This window comes from Leptopilina heterotoma, unplaced genomic scaffold, assembly GCF_015476425.1.
Source record: "Leptopilina heterotoma isolate Lh14 unplaced genomic scaffold, ASM1547642v1 Lhet_235, whole genome shotgun sequence".
Classification (NCBI taxonomy): Eukaryota; Metazoa; Arthropoda; class Insecta; order Hymenoptera; family Figitidae; genus Leptopilina; species Leptopilina heterotoma.
This window is the reverse complement of record NW_025110952.1, coordinates 284873-305966: the sequence shown is the minus strand read 5'-3', so window position 1 is coordinate 305966 and position 21094 is coordinate 284873. Positions and strand designations below refer to the sequence as shown.

Sequence of the window (21094 nt, the reverse complement as noted above, 5' to 3'; positions counted from 1 at the left end):
AAATTGGCTTTTCGCAAAAATGACTATTCGCAAAAGTGCAATTCGGTAAAATGACATTTCGGAAAAAAGACATTTGGGGAATAATAATGCGTCCCGTTTGCTAAGTCAGAGTAAAAATTCAAAATTAAATAAATGGCGGATAATAAAAATTAAAAGTCAATCGGATTTGCTTGAAATTTGAATCTTGTAACTCTGCGAGGATTAATGGGTTGAACTAAAATTCGTGTAGTATATACAAAAATTTTTTTTTAATATGTTACTATGATAAAATGTGGTAATTATTCAATTGGGGCAATAAGTCATTTTCAAACTGTACATTATATGTCAAACTAATAAAATTTCTAAATAGTAAATACAGATAAAATTTGTAAATTTGCTTAAAATGAAGTGAGGTAATATTTCATTTCTAGAATTGGGGTAATATGTCACTACAATAAAATAATTCGTCATTTCTAAAATTCGTGCAGTTTGTAACTTTAATAAAATTAAATTATAATTAAGTATAACTATAATTAAGTTTTTTTTAAATTTCTGTTATATGGCTGGGGTAATCTGTAAACCGGGTAATCAGTCATTGTGTTAAATTTATCAGTCAAATGGAGTAATATGTCACTGCAATAAAATAAAGTACTTCGTCATTTCTAAAATTTTTGTAGTTTTTTACTTTAATAAAATGGCACAAACAGTCATTTTTAAATTTCTCTAATGTCACTATATTAAATAATGGGGTAATCTGTCATTTCTAAAATTAGGGCAATTTCTAATTTCCAAAATTCCTTTAGTTTGGTTTTTTTCATAAAATTGCATAATTAGTCACTTTTTATGAATTTCTGTAATGTCACTATATTAAACTGGGGTAATCAGTCATTTCTAAAATTGGGGCAATATATAATTTCTAAAATTTCTGTCATCTCACTATAATGAAGTGGGGAATATGTTTTTTCTAAAGTAGGAGTAATATGTAACTATATAGGAAAATGGGGTAAAATGACAGTATACTAAAGTGGGGTAATATGGCATTACAATGAAATAAATAAATATGACATGATGAAGTGGGGTAATATGGCATTACAATGAAGTGGGGTAGTGTGACATTATACTGAAGTGGGGTAAAATGACAGTATACTAAAGTGGGGTAATATGGCATTACAATGAAGTGGGGTAATATGGTATTACAATGAAGTGGGGTAATATGACATTACAATGAAGTGGGGTAATATGGCATTACAATGAAGTGGGGTAATATGACATTATGATGAAGTGGGGTAATATGGCATTACAATGAAGTGGGGTAATATGGCATTATGACGAAGTGGGATAATATGACATTATACTGAAGTGGGGTAATATAGCATTAAAAAAATAAATCTCCATTATCATTACGACAGAAAAATGCAATTTTAAGGAACCTCTAATTATCTCGCGTCATAATAATGTAGACAATGTCCTTAACCTTCGCTTTTCACATTTGTCTTTTTTTTTCTTCATCGACATTGACACAACCGTGTTTAAACGTCAAGGTGAAATTTAAAAAAAAAAGTAAAGAATCAATAACAAATGCGCGATATAAAACTAAAAAGTTTTTTTTTACAACATACTACATAGAGATAAATGTGTTTTAAAAAATAAATCATTCTCTAATTCACAAAAATCTCCATTTTATCTGTAGAACCGTAAAAGAGATAACAAAAAAAGAATGCTTTTTTATTTTCCAAAGAATAGAGTTTCTCTTATACAAGTTTCGCATCTCTCAAGAGATTGTATGCCTATGTAGGTATATATATGCGAAAATCAACTGAACCGTGTGATTACATGTCGACTACCACTGATTTAGAGCATTTTATTCATTTTTTTTATCAATGTCTTTATTATTATTATTATATCACATTTAATGGAATAAAAGTTATATCCCAAGAATTATTGTACTATTTCAATATTTTGTTAATCATAACATTTTTGGCGAAATATATAAATTAAAAAGTCATCAATATGTGTAAAAAAATTATTTTGCACTTAATTACCCTCTTGATAGCTGTTTTTAAAAATTTTTTAACATTTTAAACATTTTTTCAGTGTAAAACAACATTTTTTCGCTAAAAAAAAATTACACCTAAAAAAACTCATAAATTATAAGTTTTGAACTACTTTCCCCAAAAACTGATCATTTTACGAATTTATGAGTTACATTAAGATTTGTAATTTACATAAGATTTATAAATTACATAATTTGAAAATAAGTAAATAATAAATAATTAAATAAAATTATGAGTTTTCCGAACATGAACCATATAAAATAATATAAAAATTTATGAATGATTAATTAATTAATACTATGAGTTGACGAGTCTTTGTATTATTTTGAATTATTATATTTATGAGTTCAAATAAAAACTCACGCTTTGTTCTTGCTGAGAAATTTTCTCAGTATTTATATAAGTTTTGGAATTTATTCTTTTATTTCATGAGTTATTTTGAGATATTACAATTTAGTTTTTATAAATTCTAAAAATTTATGGGTTCTGTGAATTTTTATTAAACACATACGAATTTAATTCAAAACTTATTACTGGCTAAAGAAATTTAAGAGTTCCAAAGTCAAAATAAGAATTGTAAATTAAAAAATTTTACGAGTTATACGCGAAAATTTATGAGTCTTTTCTTATATGTGTATAAGAGAAATTTTTAAGATTTTTCTCTTATAGCGATCAAAACATTTTAAGAGTTACTGGTCACTTTTTCGATTTACTTGTTATATTACTAAATTTATGAGTTATATTAGACTAGAAAATATAAAGAATTTATGAGTTTTATTAGACTTGAGTACAGTTAGAATTTATGAGTTACATGCGAAAATTTTCAGTATTATTGTATTTTACAAATATCAGTTAATAACTTAAGAGTTTATGAGTTACGTTAGTTTTAAGGATTTAAAAAATATTCATAACTTATTAGAAACTTTATGAGTTTTTTGTTATACATTTATGAGTTCGACAAATTTTAGTTATAGTCTTAGGTTTTTATGAGTTATAAATATTTTATTTACGAATTCTTTTACAATGTTATTTTTTATGACTCACCTTATGTCGTTTTATGAGTTACTTGATTTAAATTTATGAGTTATTTGCTTTATATTTATCATGTTATGAGTTTTCTGTGTTTTTGAATTTAAGAAAAATTACTATTTCCTTCTTCAAAGAGAATTATTTATTTTTTTATGACAGTAGGAAGAGTTGTAATTTTCTTTTTTAAGAGTTACAGTTTAATAATTTATGAGGTTATGACTTACGCAAAATTGAAGTTTTTAAAAATATCCATGACCTATCACAAGAAATTTTATGAGTTATTTATTTAAAAAGTCTGTTCCCGAGGCTAATTTTTTATTGATTACTTCTTACAAATTTACGAATTCATGAGTTCTATGATTTCGATTGTTTATTAAAATTTTTATATCCTATTACGAATTTATAGAATTTTACTAATTTTGTTGTTGTAAATTTATGAGTTCTTAAATACTTTCAATTTTTAATGCGTATTTTAAAACATATTTTAAAATGTTGAGAATTTTATGAGTTTTATCAAAAATGAATTTATGAATTCATGAGTAAAAATCTATAAGTATAATTTCATTATAATTATAACTCTTAGGGTTATTCACTTTTACTTACAAAAAATTATTAATTCTTATAAGTTTTTAATTTTCTTTTTTAGAGTTACCGATTGATAATTTATGAGTTTTTGCGTTATTCAAGGGTTAACAATATTCATGAGCTGTTTTAGAATGAGATTATTTAATATTTGAGTAAAAATTCATAAATTAAATAATCTCATTCATGAAAACTTAATTTATGAGTTTTTTTGTTACGTTTTATGAGTTTTTTTGTTATAAATCGACAAATTTATGAGTCTTATGAGTCTTGTGAGTTCTTAATACAAATTTATGAATCCATAGAATGTTATCAATTATTTTATAATTTATGAGTTTTTCTTATATATTTACGTATGTTTAGATTCTTATGAGTTACTTGTTTTAAATTTAAGAGTTCAAGAGTCATATGATTCTTTATTAAATATTTACAAATATATCAATTTTTATAAATTACGGAAAATAAATTTATTAGTTTAAGCTACACATGAGAATTATAAATTAGAAAAAAAGATTCATGAGTCATAAGTACAGAAGTTTATGAGTGAATATGAGTTAAAAAATAGAGATTTTTAAAATTACTCTTCGAATAAAACTTTTATGTATTTATGAACTATTTTAGGAATTTTATGGTTTTTTAGAATATTTACAATTGTTAATTTTTTTGTTTTTGTAATTTATGAGTTTAACAAATAGAAAATTTTAAACTTTATGAGTTTAACGAATAGAAAATTTTAAACTTTATGAGTTTAAGAAATAGACAGTTTTAAAACATTATGAGTTTAACAAATATTTTTTAAAACTTTATGAGTTTAAAATATTTTTTTTTGTAAAAATCTATGAGTTTCATTAAAATGTAATCGATATATCGTTAAATAATGACACTGGTAAATTTTTTAAAGAGGCTAAAAAAATCGTGAAAATAATAATTTTTGTACGCAATAAATTCGAAACAATGAAGAGAAAAATTTAGAAATAATTTGAAATGCAGGTACAAAGAAAAGTATAAAGTTTGCAAGATACACCAATTCGCCATAGTTTTCTGAAACTTTGTAACGGGACCTTGCTAACCGTAAAATCAACAGACCTTGAAACAGAAGAGTTCTGTAAACGAATTTTAGGACTATGACAGACGAAATACTTAGGAAATGATATTTTTTAATTTATTGCAAAAAAAAATAATTATTATAAATTTTAAGAATACTCAATTAATAGGTTAAAAAATAATTTTTTTAGAGGAACTAAATTCTAAAGAAAACTTTAAAACATAAATTTTCCTGTTTCCTCAAAAACAAAGCTAATTAAAATAATATTTCTGATCTGGCAGTTGTAAAATTAAATTAAACTCCAATTTTGAGTTTACACATGAAAACTTTTAATAGAATAAAATTTAAATAACATTTGTGTAATGCTTTTGGAAAGTTTTACAACAAAACTTTTAATGAGGTTTTCAATTATTTTTCTTCAAAACTTTCAAAACTTTTCATTTTTAGATATTTTCATCAATAAATAAATATTTCTATTTTTGTTAAAATAAATAAAAAGTTTTCTTTTTAATTTTTTTAAAAACTATTTATTGAATCCAGAGGTTCTGTAAAAATAACATTTTCATGAAGGTAATAATAAAATTTTTATATTTGCCTAACCGAAAAATTCTGAACGCATAAAATTTTTAAAAGTTTTATTAAAATTATGATTTACTGAACCAAAAAGTTCTGTAATAATAAAATGTTTTAAAAAATAAATCAAAGTTTAAAAGTTGTTTAACAAAAAAAAATTCCTAATTTAATGAACCCGACAATTCTGAAAGTGAAAGAAAATCAAAAATTGTTTTTGTAATTTTATAATTAACTAAAACAAAAAGTTCTGTAATAATAAAATATTTAAAAATAGAAATCAAACAGTTTTCCAGTTGTTTACAACAAAAAAATTTAAATTACGATATCCGTACAAAAATAAAGTTCTTATAAAGAAAAAATAAACAAAATTAAAAAATAAAATTTTAATTAAAAAAAAATTTTTTTTTTTAATTTTCTTTTTTTTGTTTCGTGAAAAATTCTGGGAAAATTCAAATAAACAAAATTGTAAAAATTAACAAAAAAATTTCTCAATTTACAAACCGAAAGGTTCTTTAAAAAAAAAAAATAATTAAAAAAAAAGATTAAAAAGATGAGAATTTTTTCAAAACAAATTTAAAAAATGAACGGAGAGAAAATAAATTTAAGATTAAAATTGGAAATTATAGAGAATTGAGAAAAAAGAATAATTCAAAAATTTCTAAAGGAAAATATTGCCCACCATGAATATAAGAGATTAAAAGTGAAGAAAAAAAGTGAATAGAGAAATTGAGGAAGTATTTTAAAGCCTGATAATTATATGGAATTTGACAAAGAACCAGGCAACCTCAACCAATTAATTTTGAAAGCAGAGATGTAGAGATAATTGAATTAAGTGTAAAGCGTTACCAACTCTAAAGAAATGTATACTATATTTAACCGTCAATTTTGTACGCAATAATCCGTTCAATAATTTTTCTATCAAAAAAAAAAAAAAAAAAAAAAAAAAAAAAAAAAAATTAACAAAATTAACAAAATTAATAGTCTCTACATTGTTTGTTATTTAAAAGAAGAAAAATTTTCTATATAGAATTAAGTAACTATATTCAAAATTTATAAAAGTTAATGATTAGTTTATTAAAAATATTTCAAATTATAAAAAATGCTCATAATAATTTGGCATTTTAAAAATTTATAAAACAGAAAACTGAAAATTAAATGAATAAAATACACTTAATTATAAAAAATAAAAAAAAGAAATAAGTAAATAAAAATAGAAAATAATCATTGCAGTAATTTCTTCAAAATTATTTTCATCATTTTAATTCAATTATTATTTTCTAGAATTTTTAACTAAAATTCTTCTTTTTATTTTTTATTTTTATTATTTTTTTCTATCATTATTTTTGTTTATTATTCTTATTTTTATTTTTTATTTTTTTCAATTTAATTTTACGAAATTTCGATTATTCGGAAATTCTTCAATTAAATAGATATTAGAAAATAAAAACTTGAAGTTATTTTTTAACAAAAATTCAATTAGACTTTTGCAAAAAAAAATTAATTTTACAGAATTGCCAGTTAAAACTATGAAAAATTCAAATTTTCCAAGCTTTTAATTTGAACTTTTTTAAAATTCAATTATTTCTAAAAATTCACGCTCTAATGCTTTTAATATTCAATTATTATCTAAAATTTTACCTAAAATTCATTTCTAAACCAATTTTAATTATAGAAAATTCTAAGAGAATTCAATTATTCAAATATAGAAAAAGAAATAATTTATAGAATAATAATTGAATGTTTTTTAAAATTCAATTTTCATAAGACAATTTTATCAACAAATTTTTAAATAATTAAAATCTTTCGATGAATTTCAATAAAATTTTTAACAATTTTTGAATTTACAATTTTTGCATTTTTAAAAATTATTGAAAAAATAATTGAATAAAAAAATAATTGAAACTTTCAGATAAGTTTTATTATTTATGAAAATAATTGAATCTCTGTAAAAAAAAATTGGATTACTTATAAGAAAATAATTGAATTGTTGCGAAGAAATTTTTTAAAATTTTGTAAATACATTGAATTCCTGTGAGATTTTCAATATTTATGAAATTAATTAAATGTTTCCACAGAATATTATTAAATTTTTTTTAAATAATTGAATTCTTTTGGAAAATTTTATAAAAAATAGTAGGATATTGAAATTTTTTCAAAATAATTGAAATTTTGACAAGAATTTGAATAAAATTTCTGAAAATAATTGAATTTCTTATAAGAATTTGAATTTTTATAAAAAAAATTGAAATTTTGACGAGAATTTTTTTTTTGTTAAAATATTTACCTAAGTATAATTGAATTTCTGCGAAGAATTTCATTACTTTAGAAAATAATTGGATTTCTCCAACCATTTGAAACTTCTCGAAAAAAAATCAGATTTTCAATGATTTCAATTTAAAAAATTTTTAAATTTCAATTATTTCTAAAAATTTACGTTATAATTCTTTTAATATTCAATAATTATCTAAAATATTGACGAAAATTCATTGTTAAATAAATTTTTAATAGAAAATTCTACGAGAATTCAATTATTTTAACACAAAAATAAATAATTCAATGTTTCTTAAAATTGAATTCTCATAAAAAATTTTATCAAGAAATTTTTAAATAATTGAATTTTTTTGATGAATTTCAATATAAAATTTTTAGAAATAATTACATTTTTCGATGAATTCGTTTAAAATTGCATTAAAATTGAAACTTTCTGATGAGTTTTATTATTTATGAAAATAATTGAATTCGTGTAAAAAATTTATTATTTATGAAAATAATTGAATTCCTGTAAAAAATTTTATTATTTATGAAAATAATTGAATTATTGCCAAGAAATTTATAATAAAAAAAATTTGTAAACAATTGAATTTCTATGAAATTTTTATTATTTATGAAAATAATTAAATGTTTGTGTAGAATGTTATTAAATTTTTTTTTTTAAATATTTAAATTCTTTTGGAAAATTTTATTAAAATAGTTGGTATTAAAAAAACATTAAATTTTTTGAAAATTTGTTAAAATAATTGAAATTTTGCCAAGAGTTTTATTAAAATTTTTGAAAATAATTGAAGTTTTCCAATCATTTGTAACTTCTCCAAAATTCAATTTTTTTAGTGTTATTGTTCCGAAATGTCATTTTTGCGAATCGTCATTTTTACGAATTGTCACTTTTGCGAAAAGTCATTTTTGCGAATTTTCATTTATGCGAACTGACATTTTTTCGTATAAATGACAATTCGAAAAAATTTTTTTTCGCAAAAGTGACAATTCATAACAATGGCGATTCGCAAAAATGACAATTCGTAAAAATGACAATTCGAAAAAATGACATTTCGGAACAATATAACGATTCGTAAAAATGACAATTTGTAAAAATGATATTTCGCAAAAGTGACAATTCGTCAAAATAGCAATTCGCAAAAATGACAATTCCTAAAAATGACAATTCGAAAAATGACATTTCGGAACAATAACGATTCGTAAAAATGATAATTCGCAAAAATGACTTTTCGGAAAATTGACAATTCGTAAAAATGGCGATTCGCAAAAGTGACAATTCGTTAAAATAACGCAATTCGAATAAATGCAATTCGGTAAAATGACAGTTCGGTCAAATGACATTTGGAAAATAATCAAGCGTCTCGCTAAAAAACAAAGTAATATTTCTTAGAAAGTTTTAGTAAACATTTAAACAGTAAATTTTCTTAAATGAAAATTAATTTTCATTGAAGAATTTGTTAACAGACAAAATATAAAAATAAATGCCTGTGGTGTTATAGAGTACACTACAGAGCACAGGAGTTATATTGCATCAATTTGCGTAAAATGAATTTTGCCGGTTAATTCAATTTGGGTAAAGAGGTGTACCTATTAGGGCACTACAAGTTAAGTGGACACTGATATATTAGCAGCAAACATACATAAAATAATGTCTCTAATATAGAGTCCATGTTGTCATTATTAAAAATTTTCTTCAAATGTCTTTTTAATAATTAATAGAAAAAATTTATTTAAGTTTATTCCAAAAATTTGCACTCATCTTCTAGGAAAAAATACAATTAATTTTTTATTAAATTCTGTTCTTAACATTGATATTTCGTTATAAATAAAAGTTTTCAAATTTAAAAAAAAATAATAATAATAATAATAAATTACAAAATTTTCAAAGTAAATATAAAAAGTATATAAACTCGAGAACTTTTAGTTCAAATATCATGGGTAAAGTATTATTTTTAAACTTTAAATGACTTCTAAAAGCTTTCAACAGCTCATCCAATTTTCAATAAAATTGATTAAAAACTAATTCAATTAAAAAAGGGAAAATATATTAAAGTTTGTAGCATGTGCTATTGAAAGCTTTTATTTTTATTGCCAATAAAGATGGTAAACAAATTTATAAAAATTAATCAGTGGTATAAATATTTTTCAATTAGTTCTAATTTCTAAATTAATGTAAATAATTTATTCTATTGTATTTTTTTCTCTCTATTTTTAATTTTATTTTTATAATTCGAATTTTATTTTGTAATTTTTAGTTTATTTGAATAAAAATTATTTTTTTAATTTGTTACGATGAGAATATAAAAATAAAATTTTAAATTAATTACAAAACAAATTTAATATTCTACAATTTGAAAGGTATTAATTATTTCTCGCCCTTTGAGAACATGTTCGAGGATAATTTTAATAAACGTTGGATTATTGGAATAAGAAACATATTGATTCAACTCGATTCTATACTGTTTTCAGTATAAACTTTAATATACTTATTTATGTATACACACAAGAATGTTGGAAACATGCTCTCTCGATCAATCAAAAATGAAACTATTTATAAATTTACGGAAATAGCTTTAGCTATATTTAAATGCATATGAAGATAATTATTTTCGTTGCCTTTCTATAATAAACTGAGGATAAAAAATTTCTATTTGCACTATTTTAATTTCTGTTTTCAAAAAAGGTCTTTTTAAAACAACTTTTTGTCACAGCTGTTTGAAACAACTTTTTGCAACAACTGTTTTGAGGTAACTTTTTCGAAAAATTTTCTCTAGTATTATAAAATACAAAACTGATAAAAATTCCATTCCATATTTTTTACTTTCCTGACTTTTTTCTAATTTTCATCAAAAATATTTACTTCTTTCTTATCCTGCTAATAAATTGAATTACTGCAACGAATTTTATTATTCACGAAAGAATTAAAATATTTATAAAAATATTTTAATATTCTTGCGAAGAATTTTATAAAAATTTTTAAATAATTCATTTTTTTCGACAAATTTTATGCAAAATTCTAATTTAAATAATTTAATTCCTAGAAAATTTTTATTATTCATGAAAAGAATATTGAATTCTTGCGAAGATTATTACAAAAAAAAATTTTTAAATAATTGAATTCTGTTTGGAAATTTTATGAAATTAGTAGATATTGAACGATTTTCTTGCGAACGATTTTCTTGCAAACGATTTTATTAGAATTTTTTTAAATAATTGAATTTCCAAGAAGAAATTTATTACTTTTAAACATAATTGAATTCTTTTGATAAAAATTTTTATTTATGAAAATAATTGAATTTTGCAAAGAATTTTATTAAAATGCCTCAAAATAATTGCATTCTCGGAAATAATTTTGTTACTTATCGTTAATAATTGAATTCTTTCGAAGAATTATTTATTTATGTAAATACTTAAATTTTTCGCAAAAATTTTATTAAAATCTAAAAGAATAATTTAATTATTTCAAAAAAATTAATTCAAATTGTTTAAAAAATAATTGAATTATTGCGAAAAATTTTATTATTTAGGAAAATAATTGAATTATTGCGAAAAATTTTATTCAAATGTTTAAAAAGAATTGAATTTCTGTGAAAAATGTTGTTATTTTTTGAAAATAATTGAATTCTTCATAAGAATTTTATAAACATTGAATTGAATTGAATTCTTGTAGAAAACTTTATTTGTGAAAATAATTGAAATTTTTCAATTAATTAATTTAAAATAGTATTTTAAAATAATTGAAATCCTGCGAAGAATTATTTATTTAAATAATTGAATTCTTGCGAAGAATATTATTAAAATCTAAAAACATGTTTGAATTATTTCAAAACAATTTTAAAAAAACATGTTTTTAAATAATTGATTTTTCTGAGAAATTAAAATTAAAGTTTTAAGAATAATTATATTTTTTTGAGCAATTCCTGTAAAATTGCAATAAAAATAATTGAAATCCTGCGATAAATTTAAATATTTATGAAAATAATTGAATATTTGACAAGAATTTTATTAAAATTTTCAATAATAATTGAATTATTGCGCAAAAATTATATTAAAATGTTAAAAAAAAAAATTGAATTTCAGTGAAAAATTTTTTTATTTTTGAAAATAATTGAATTTTTAAAAAGAAATTTATTATTTTTTATTAGAAATTTATTGCAAAAATAATTGAATTCATGTGATGAATATTGTAATTTTTTTAAAATAATTGAATTTTGCAAAGAATTTCATAAAAATGACTCAAAATAATTGAATTTTCAAGAATAATTTTGTTATTTATCTTTAATAATTGAATTCTTTCCAAGAATTATTTATGTAAATCATTGAATTCTTGGGAATAATTTTATTAAAATCTAAAAGAATAATTAAATTCTTTCAAAAAAATTTAATTTAAATTGTATTTAAAATAATTGATTTCTTTCGCGAACAATTTTATTCAAATATTTAAAAATAATTGAATTCCTGTGAAGAATTCTAATATTTTTGTAAATAATTAAATTCTTTCAAAGAATTAAAAAAAAAAAAATTTTCATAAATAATTGATTTTTTCGAGAAATTAAAATTAAATTTTCAAGAATAATTACATTTTTTGAGCAATTCCTGTAAAATTGTATTAAAAAAAAAAAAATGAAATTCTGCGATGATTTTTATTATTTATGAAAATAGTTGAATAGTTGCAAAGAATTTTATTAAAATTTTCAAAAATAATTGAATTCCTCAAAAGAATTTTATTATTTATGAAAAAAAAATCGAATTATTGCGAAAAATTTTATTAAAATGTTTAAAAAGAATTGAATTTTAGAGAAAAATTTTGTTATTTTTGAAAAAAAAAAAAAAAAAAAAAAAAGAAAAGAAAAGAAAAGAATTGAATTTCTTTGAAAAATTTTGTTATTTTTGAAAATAATTGAATTCTTTATAAGAATTATATTTAAAAATTGTTTAAAACAATTAATTTTTTCAAAATATAATAAATAATTATAATAATTTTATTTTAAATAAAATTTTTATTTTAAATAATTGACTTTTTGTGAAAAACTTTATTTTTGAACATAATTCATAATTGAATTTTTCAATTATAATTAATTTAAAATAGTATTAATTAAAAATAATTGAAATTCTTCGATGAGTTTTATTATTTATGAAAATAATTGAATTCTTTATAAGAATTATATTTAAAAATTGTTTAAAACAATTAATTTTTTCAAAATATAATAAATAATTATAATAATTTTATTTTAAATAATTGACTTTTTGTGAAAAACTTTATTTTTGAACATAATTCATAATTGAATTTTTCAATTATAATTAATTTAAAATAGTATTAATTAAAAATAATTGAAATTCTTCGATGAGTTTTATTATTTATGAAAATAATTGAATTCTTGCTTAGAATTTTATCAAAACTTTTTTCAAAAATTGAATTTCTATATATGAAAAATGTTATTATTAGTGAAAGTAATATTGAATTATTGTGAAGAATATTGTATAAAAATTTGGTTAAATAATTGATTTTTTCGAAATTTGTTTGAAAATGCTTTTCTAAATTAATTGAATTGCTGTGGAAATTTTATTTTTTATAGAAAATAATTGAATTTTGGATGAACTTTGTCAATTTTTTTTTTTTTTTAAATAATTGAATTCTTTTGCGAAATTTTATGAAAATACTAGATATTGAAAATAGAATTTTGAATAATTTTTTTTGAAAATATAATTGAATGTTTTTAAAGAACTTGATTATAATTTTTGAGAATAGTTTTTTGATATTTAGTATTAGCGAATTTGACGTAGTGGAAATTCACAAAAAAAGAACAGAAATAGTAGCTTTTAGTGGCTGATGTCTAAAAAAGTACCCAAATAGTAGCATAACGTAGAAAAAAGTTGTAAATAGTAGATTTTAATAGATGAGTAGAGTGCGAAGCCTGTAATAGATATTAAGACATACTTTTGGAACATCATCTTTAGTATACAAACTTTTAAGAATAATGCACCATTTCAAAAAGCGCAAAAGTCGTGCTTTTGTTTTCAAAAAGAAAAACAGCAACAACAGCAAAAAAAAAAAAAAAAAAACACAATTTTTTAATTCAAAACATCATCATTATCACGAAATAATGAAAGATTAGACAAAATAATGCACCATTTCAAAAAGCAATAAAACTTGTGCCATATAATTGTGCCAAAAAAAATTTTTTTTTTCCATAAAATATCAAAACAAAACATAACAGCAGCAATTTGTATCGTGCTTGAAAAATGAATGACAACAAACGTAACAAAATGATCATGAAACTAAAACAAAACTTTATGATTAGTAACAAAACTTAAAAGCACTAATTTTTTTTTTTTTTAATATTACACTTGGAATAGAACGGAACAAAAGTTTTTCTAAAGGAAGCAAAACAGATACAAGTTGGTGGAAGAAGAACGCTAGTGGATACAATCGATCCAGAATTCGTTCCCCGACTGCTGTGCCAAGTACATATAACTACATAATAGCATTTGTGTTGGATAATACAGGTTAAATCTGGTTTTTAGAAAATTTTTGCTAACTCATTGATTACTATCGTGAAGCGCGACAACGACGTCCATCATATTTTGTCATATATTTGACATTTAGGGTCATAATTTTTCGTCAAGAAAAATGAATGCCTAAGGGAACTCAAAATGTTGAAGAACTTATAAAAAAAAAAAAAAAAAAAAAAAAATTAAACTAGTTAAAGACGCGTTAAAAAAAGAATGGTTCAGGAAACGAACAGTAAAAGAAAACAATGGATAAGAAACAAAATGGATAAAGAAGAAATAAGTCGAAAATCGATGGAAACTGGTTGGAAATCGGTTGGAAATTGGTTGGAAATCGGTTGGAAATTGGTTCGAAATTGGTTGGAAAATCGATAAAGAAAACAAATTTTAAAAAAAGGGTTAAAGAAGAAAAGCACTTGAATTAGAGAGAAGACCTTAATGTGTAGTGAGAGGTAAACCGCACTTAACGCGGTAAGAAATATTCGGCGCCATAATAAGCGATCTCTTACGCGTGTCTTTTTTAAGGACAACGCGAAAGTGATAAATATTTTCCTTTTTTTTTCCTTACGAAAGGAAATTAAGAAAAAAAAAAATTTAAACGAATATAGAGAAGAAGTTTGCACGCGAAATGCTGCTACGCGACTGTGTGACGTTTTAAACCGGCGCCAATATATTGCGCGCCCACACCTTCAACTATAAGATTCCCCAACGACCTGCCTCGACCTCGCGCAACTCACGCCATTGGCAATCGCAGAGAGTGATAGCGTGTTTTTGCACCCACCCCTTTCTTTTAGGGGGAGTTAAAAAGGGGGTGGGGTGAAGGAGGGGGGGGGAATTTAAAGGGAATCGGTAGGGTTGCTAGGGCAGCAATGCGACGATGGCTCGTTGTTGCTTGATGCGCTTCGACCCTGTGTGTGATCAGCTGTTGTGCCACACAACGACATTTTTAGTCAGCTGATGATGTACTGACTGAAGGCGGCCTCTATAACCCTCTGCGACAATCAATAGTTTCCTACTTCTACTTCGTTTATTGTTATTATTATCATCGCTGTTATTACTACTAATATTGCTATGTTATTATTACTAATATATTACTGTTATTATAACTATTATAAACTATTATTATTAATATTATTAATATTATCACTATTGTTATTATAATTATAATAATAACAATAATAATAATAATAATAATAATAATAATAATAATAATAATAATAATAATAATAATAATTTTTTTTTCTTATTATTTTCATTTTAGTAATTTATTATTATAATTAGCCGAAAATTGACGCGAGTTGTTTCTTCTTTCTTAACAGTATACTCTCCAAAAATTTAAATTAGTAGAAATTTAGTAATTAGAATAGAAATGAACTAATTTACTAATATAGTAATTTCTACTAATTTAATAGTAAATTTCTACTAATTTGTTAGTAAAATTTGCCAATTTCACTACTGGTAATTTACTATTAGTAAATTTGTATTTTAATTAGTAAATTTATTAGTAAATTTCTACTAATTTGTTAGTAATATCTACCAATTTTATTAATAGTAATTTTCATTGAAAATAAATTAGTAAATTTCTACTAATTTGTTAGTAATATCTACCAATTCTATTAATAGTAATTTTCATTGAAAATAAAATTAGTAAATTTCTACTAATTTCTTAGTAATATCTACCATTTTTATTAATAGTAATTTACTAATAGTGATTTCTACTAATTTTTAGTAAAATTTTAAATTAATAAACTTATTAGTAAATTTCTATACAATTTTGTTAGTGATATCTAACAATTTTATTCATAATTATTAATAATAAATAATTAATAATTAATAACTAGTAAATTGCTAGTAGTAAAATTAGTAAATTTTACTAAAAAATTAGTAGAAATTTAATTTTACTAATTTTAATTAAAAATAAACATAAGATAATAACTTTCTACTTATTTGTTAGTAAAATTTACAAATTTTACTACTGGTAATTTACTATTAGTAAATTTCTATCTTAATTAGTAAATTTTTACTAATTTATTAGTAATATCAACCAATTTTATTAAAAGTAATTTTCATTGAAAATAAATTAGTAAATTTCCACTAATTTGTTAGTAAAATTAAAAATTGGTAAATTTACTAGTTAATTTCTATTTTAATTAGTAAATTTATTAGTAAATTTCTACAAATTTGTTAGTAATATCGGGCATCAATTTTTTTAATATTAATTTACTAATTATGTGATTTCTACTAATATATTAGTAAAATTTAAAATTAGTTAATTCCTATTTTAATTAGTAAATTTCTACAAATTTGTTAATCGTATCTACCAATTTTATTAATAGTAATTCACTAATTGTAGTGATTTTTACTAATTTATTAGTAAAATTTACGGATTTGATTAAAAGTAACTTACTGAAAGTAATTTTTACTAATTTATTAGAAAAATTTACCAATTATCATTAAAATTAAAACAGTGAATTTCTACTAATTTCTTAGTAAGATCTACTAATTTTACTAATAGTAATCTACTATTATTTTAATTAAAATTGGTAAACTTTACTAATAAATTAGTAGAAATTACTATTAGTAAATTAGTAAATTGACATAACAAAAGAGCAAAAATTTACTATTAGTAAATCCTTAAATTTTACTAATAAATTAGTAGAAATTATTATTAGTAAATTGCTATTAGTAAAATTAGTAAATTTTACTAACAAATTACTAGAAATTTAATTTTATTAATTTGTTAGTAAAATTTACCAATTTTATAACTGGTAATTAACTATTAGTAAATTTCTATTTCATTTAGTAAATTAATTAGTAAATTTCTACTAATTTATTAGTAATATCTACCAATTGTATTAATAGTAATTTTAATTAAAAATAAATTAATAAATTTCTACTAATTTGTTAGTAATATCGGGTACCAATTTTATTACTAGCTAATTTACTAATAGCGATTTCTACTAATTTATTAGTAAAATTTAAAATTAGTAAATTGATTAGTAAATTGATTAGTAAATTTTTACAAATTTATTAATGATATCTACCAACTTTATAAATAATAAATTTACTAATAGTGATTTTTACTAATTTATTAGTAAAATTTACGAATTTTATTAAAATTAACTTACTAATAGTAATTTCTACTAATTAATTAGTAAAATTTACCAATTTTTATTAAAATATTAGTAAATTACCATTAGTAAATTTAGTAAATCTTACTAATAAATTAGTAGAAATTACTATTAGTGTATTAGTAAATTTTCTACTAACGAATTTGGAGAAATTTACCAGAATAAAAATTAACTAAATCACTAATAGTAATTTCTACTAATTTAATAGTAAAGTTAGTAAATTTTTCTAATAAATTATGTTTTATTTTAATTGAAAATAAACTAGTAAATTTCTACTAATTTGTTAGTAAAATTTATCAATTTTCTTGAAAATTAAACCAGTAAAATTCTACTAATTTGTTACTAAGATTTACCAATTTTACTAATAATAATTTACTATTATTTTAATTAAAATTGGTAAATTATTTTTACCAACAAATTAGTAAGAAATTTTCTAATTTTCTAATAATAATTTTTATCAATTTACGTGCAAAATTAGTAAATTTAACTAATAAATTTCCAAGAAATTACTATCAGTAAAATTGGCAGATTTTACTAATTAAATTGAAATTTAATAATTTTCTAACAGTAAATTACTATTTGTAAAATTGGTAAAATTTTGCTAAAAAATTAGAAGCAAATTTAATAATTTATTTTTTATTAAAATTTAAAAATTTTAGTAATTAATTAGTAGAAATTACTAATAGTAAATTTTACTAAAAAATTTGCAGAAATTTACTAATTTAATATTAATTAAAATTCATAATTTATACTAATTAATTAGTAAAAATTTACTACTTTACTAATTATATAATTTTAATTTTCTTAAATTACAAATTAAATAGAATTATTTAAAATAATAAATAAATTTTTCAAGGGGTATTTGCGTAAAAGATAATTTATTTTTATGAATATCTTTTTATAGATTTTTATTTTATGGGGAAAATTAAATTTTCCTTTTTTTTTATAATCGACTACACGCAGGTGGGTATTGACGCTAAGCTGTGATGCGCTGATTTTCTTTCAATCACGAAATTAATTCATTTATTTCAACTTTAGGAAGATTAATTTTTTTTTAATTTGTACGAATAGGAGTACATTTAACTTTATAGAATTTATAATTTAATAGTTTTATTTGAAAATATTTCTACATAGGTATATAAATTTTTTTTTATTTCTTTTGTTATACTTCGGTTATTTAAATTAAATAAATTTTTTTTCAGTGTAAAATATTTAAACTATATTTATAAATAAATTAATTTTTCCCTTCAGTCATCTTATAGTAAATAAATAATAGTTGCGATTTAATACTTCTCTAGGCAAAGCGGAACAAACCGTGACACTTTTAAGAATTAAAAGTATATCCCATGCTTGGTTTGGAAAAATTGGATAATTACCTGAAACAAAAAAAAAATCACCAATTAATATTAAATTTTTTGATTTAAAAAAAAACAATAATTACTATAAATAAAAATGGAAACGCATATTTAAAAACGTACGAAAAAATAATTGTTAATAATAATAATAATTTTTTTTTTTTTTTTTTTTTTTTTTTTTAATAAAAATAATAATAGAATAATAATATTTAAATCTAAAAGATTATTATTCTTATTCTTTTATAAAATAATATTTAAATAAATAATTAAATTAATTAATGTTTAGGCCAATTTAAAAAAAAAAAAAAAAATTGGCCTAAAATTTACTTAATTTAATATATAAACAAACCACAAAAAATATTCATCTAAATAAATAATTAGTAATAATAAAAATAATAAAAGTAATAAAAAAAAAATAATAATAATACTTCATTTCCGTTTTCCGAATTGACAGAAAAATTTGCAAACAAATTGAAAAAACTAACTTTTGTTTGTTTTAAAAATTTTAACCCTATAAATGAACGCTGTGAACTCAGAAAATATGAGGAAATAATTATTTTTATAAAAAAAAGTAAATAAAGAAATAATAAGTGTGTGATGAATAATAAATTATGTAGGCCTAAAAGAGAAAAAAAAATTGAGGCGAATAAAAAAAAAAGTAAAATCTAAAAATATCGCCTCGAGATTAAAAAGACGTCATTAAAATAATGTCTGAAGGTTGGCGTCACTTGATGTCTCTCTGCAGGATTACGAGATTGGATCGATACACGAAGGTGCCTGAATGACGCGACTTTGGCGGACAGGGTACTTCTGGTTCTGGACCAAGATGACATTTTCTTGTTTACTTACTTGAAACATTTTACCATTAATAGGGAAGACGATCATTTTATATATTAACTTTAATTTTCCTTCTTTTTAGACAAACTCATCGCATCGATCAAATAAATTTGTTCCTTATACTTTATTTTCAATATAAAAAAAAAATTATTCCTCATTCTGACCCTAGTCAAAATTTATTACAAGAATTAATATTTATTAAATTATTTTTTATTTAGAAAAATACTCGAGACGGACTTTTTTTTATTTATTTATTTAAATATTATTATAAATTTATAATTTCCGGCTTTGCGCTCATCTACTAAAACAATTATTTAAAAAAAAAAATGTTATACTATTCTTCACTATTCAATTACTTTCACTAAAATAATATTTTTCATGGATATTTATTTTGTTAAAAAAAATTTTTGATAAAAATCTTATCAAGAATTCAATTACTTTTACAAATAAAGTTTTCCCACAAGAATTTAATTCAATGTTTATAAAATTCTTTTTGAAGAATTCAATTATTTTTTAAAAAATAACAAAAATTTTCACAGAAGAATTCAATTATTTTTAAAAGTAATAAATTTCTGCTTGGAAATTCAATTATTTAAAAAAATTTTCATAAAGTCGTTCGTAAGAATTCAATTATTTTCATAAATAATAAAATATTTCGCTGGATTTCAATTATTTTTAAATACTATTTTAAATTAATTAATCGAAAAATTCAATTATTTTCACAAATAAAATTTTCCACAAGAATTCAATTCAATGTTTATAAAATTCTTATGAAGAATTCAATTATTTTCAAAAAATAACGAAACTTTTCACATTAATGCAATTCTTTTCAATTCTTTTTAAACATTTGAATAAAATTTACCCAATAATTCAATTATTTTCATAAATAATAAAATTCTTAGGAATTCAATTTTTTAAAAAAATTTTTAATAAAATCGTTCGCAAGAATTCAATTATTTTCATAAATAATAAAATTCTTCGCAGGATTTCAATTATTTTTAAATACTATATTTTAAATTAATTAATCGAAAAATTCAATTGTTTTCACAAATAAAATTTTCCACAAGAATTCAATTCAATTCAATGTTTATAAAATTCTTATGAAGAATTCAATTATTTTCAAGAAATAACAAAATTTTTCACAGAAATTCATTTTTTTTAAACATTTGAATAAAATTTTTCGCAATAATTCAATTATTTTCATAAATAATAAAATTCTTCTGAGGAATTCAATTATTTTCGCATAAATAATAAAATTCTTCTTAGTAATTCAATTATTTTTGAAAATTTTAATAAAATTCTTTGCAAACTATTCATACTTTCATAAATAATAAAATTCAATCCAGGATTTCAATTATTTTTAATACAATTTTAATTACATTTTTTTGAAATAATTCAATTATTATTCTTTCAGATTTTAATAAAATTCTTCCCAAGAATTCAATTATTTACATAAATAATTGTTCGAAAGAATTCAATAATTATTAATGATAAATAACCGAAAATTCAATTATTTTGAGGCATTTTAATAAAATTCTTTGCAAAATTCAATTATTTTCACAAATAACAATATAATAATATTTTTTTAAAAAAAGAGAGGGGGGTTTTTTTTTTAAAAAACCCCCATTTTGTATTTCCTGAAGTTCTATTTTCTAAAATTTGTTTAGAATAAATTATTAATTTTTTTATTTTTATTTATTTTTACAATAAAAAAAATTGAAATTT

General features: G+C 20.5%; 1 protein-coding gene across 7 annotated transcripts in view; it reads right to left on the bottom strand.

Moving 5' to 3' along the window:
- LOC122502604 (MOB kinase activator-like 2) overlaps positions 1 to 21094 on the bottom strand; it is a 65627-nt gene that overhangs the window by 19301 nt on the left and 25232 nt on the right. The window contains exon 1 of one of the 7 annotated variants that reach the window (XM_043612749.1): positions 14481 to 14677. The exons of the other annotated variants lie outside the window; for them this stretch is intronic. The gene's annotated coding sequence lies outside the window, so the exon portion shown is untranslated. Of the gene's footprint in view, positions 1 to 14480; positions 14678 to 21094 lie in introns of those variants that run through there. 7 annotated transcript variants of the gene reach the window in all.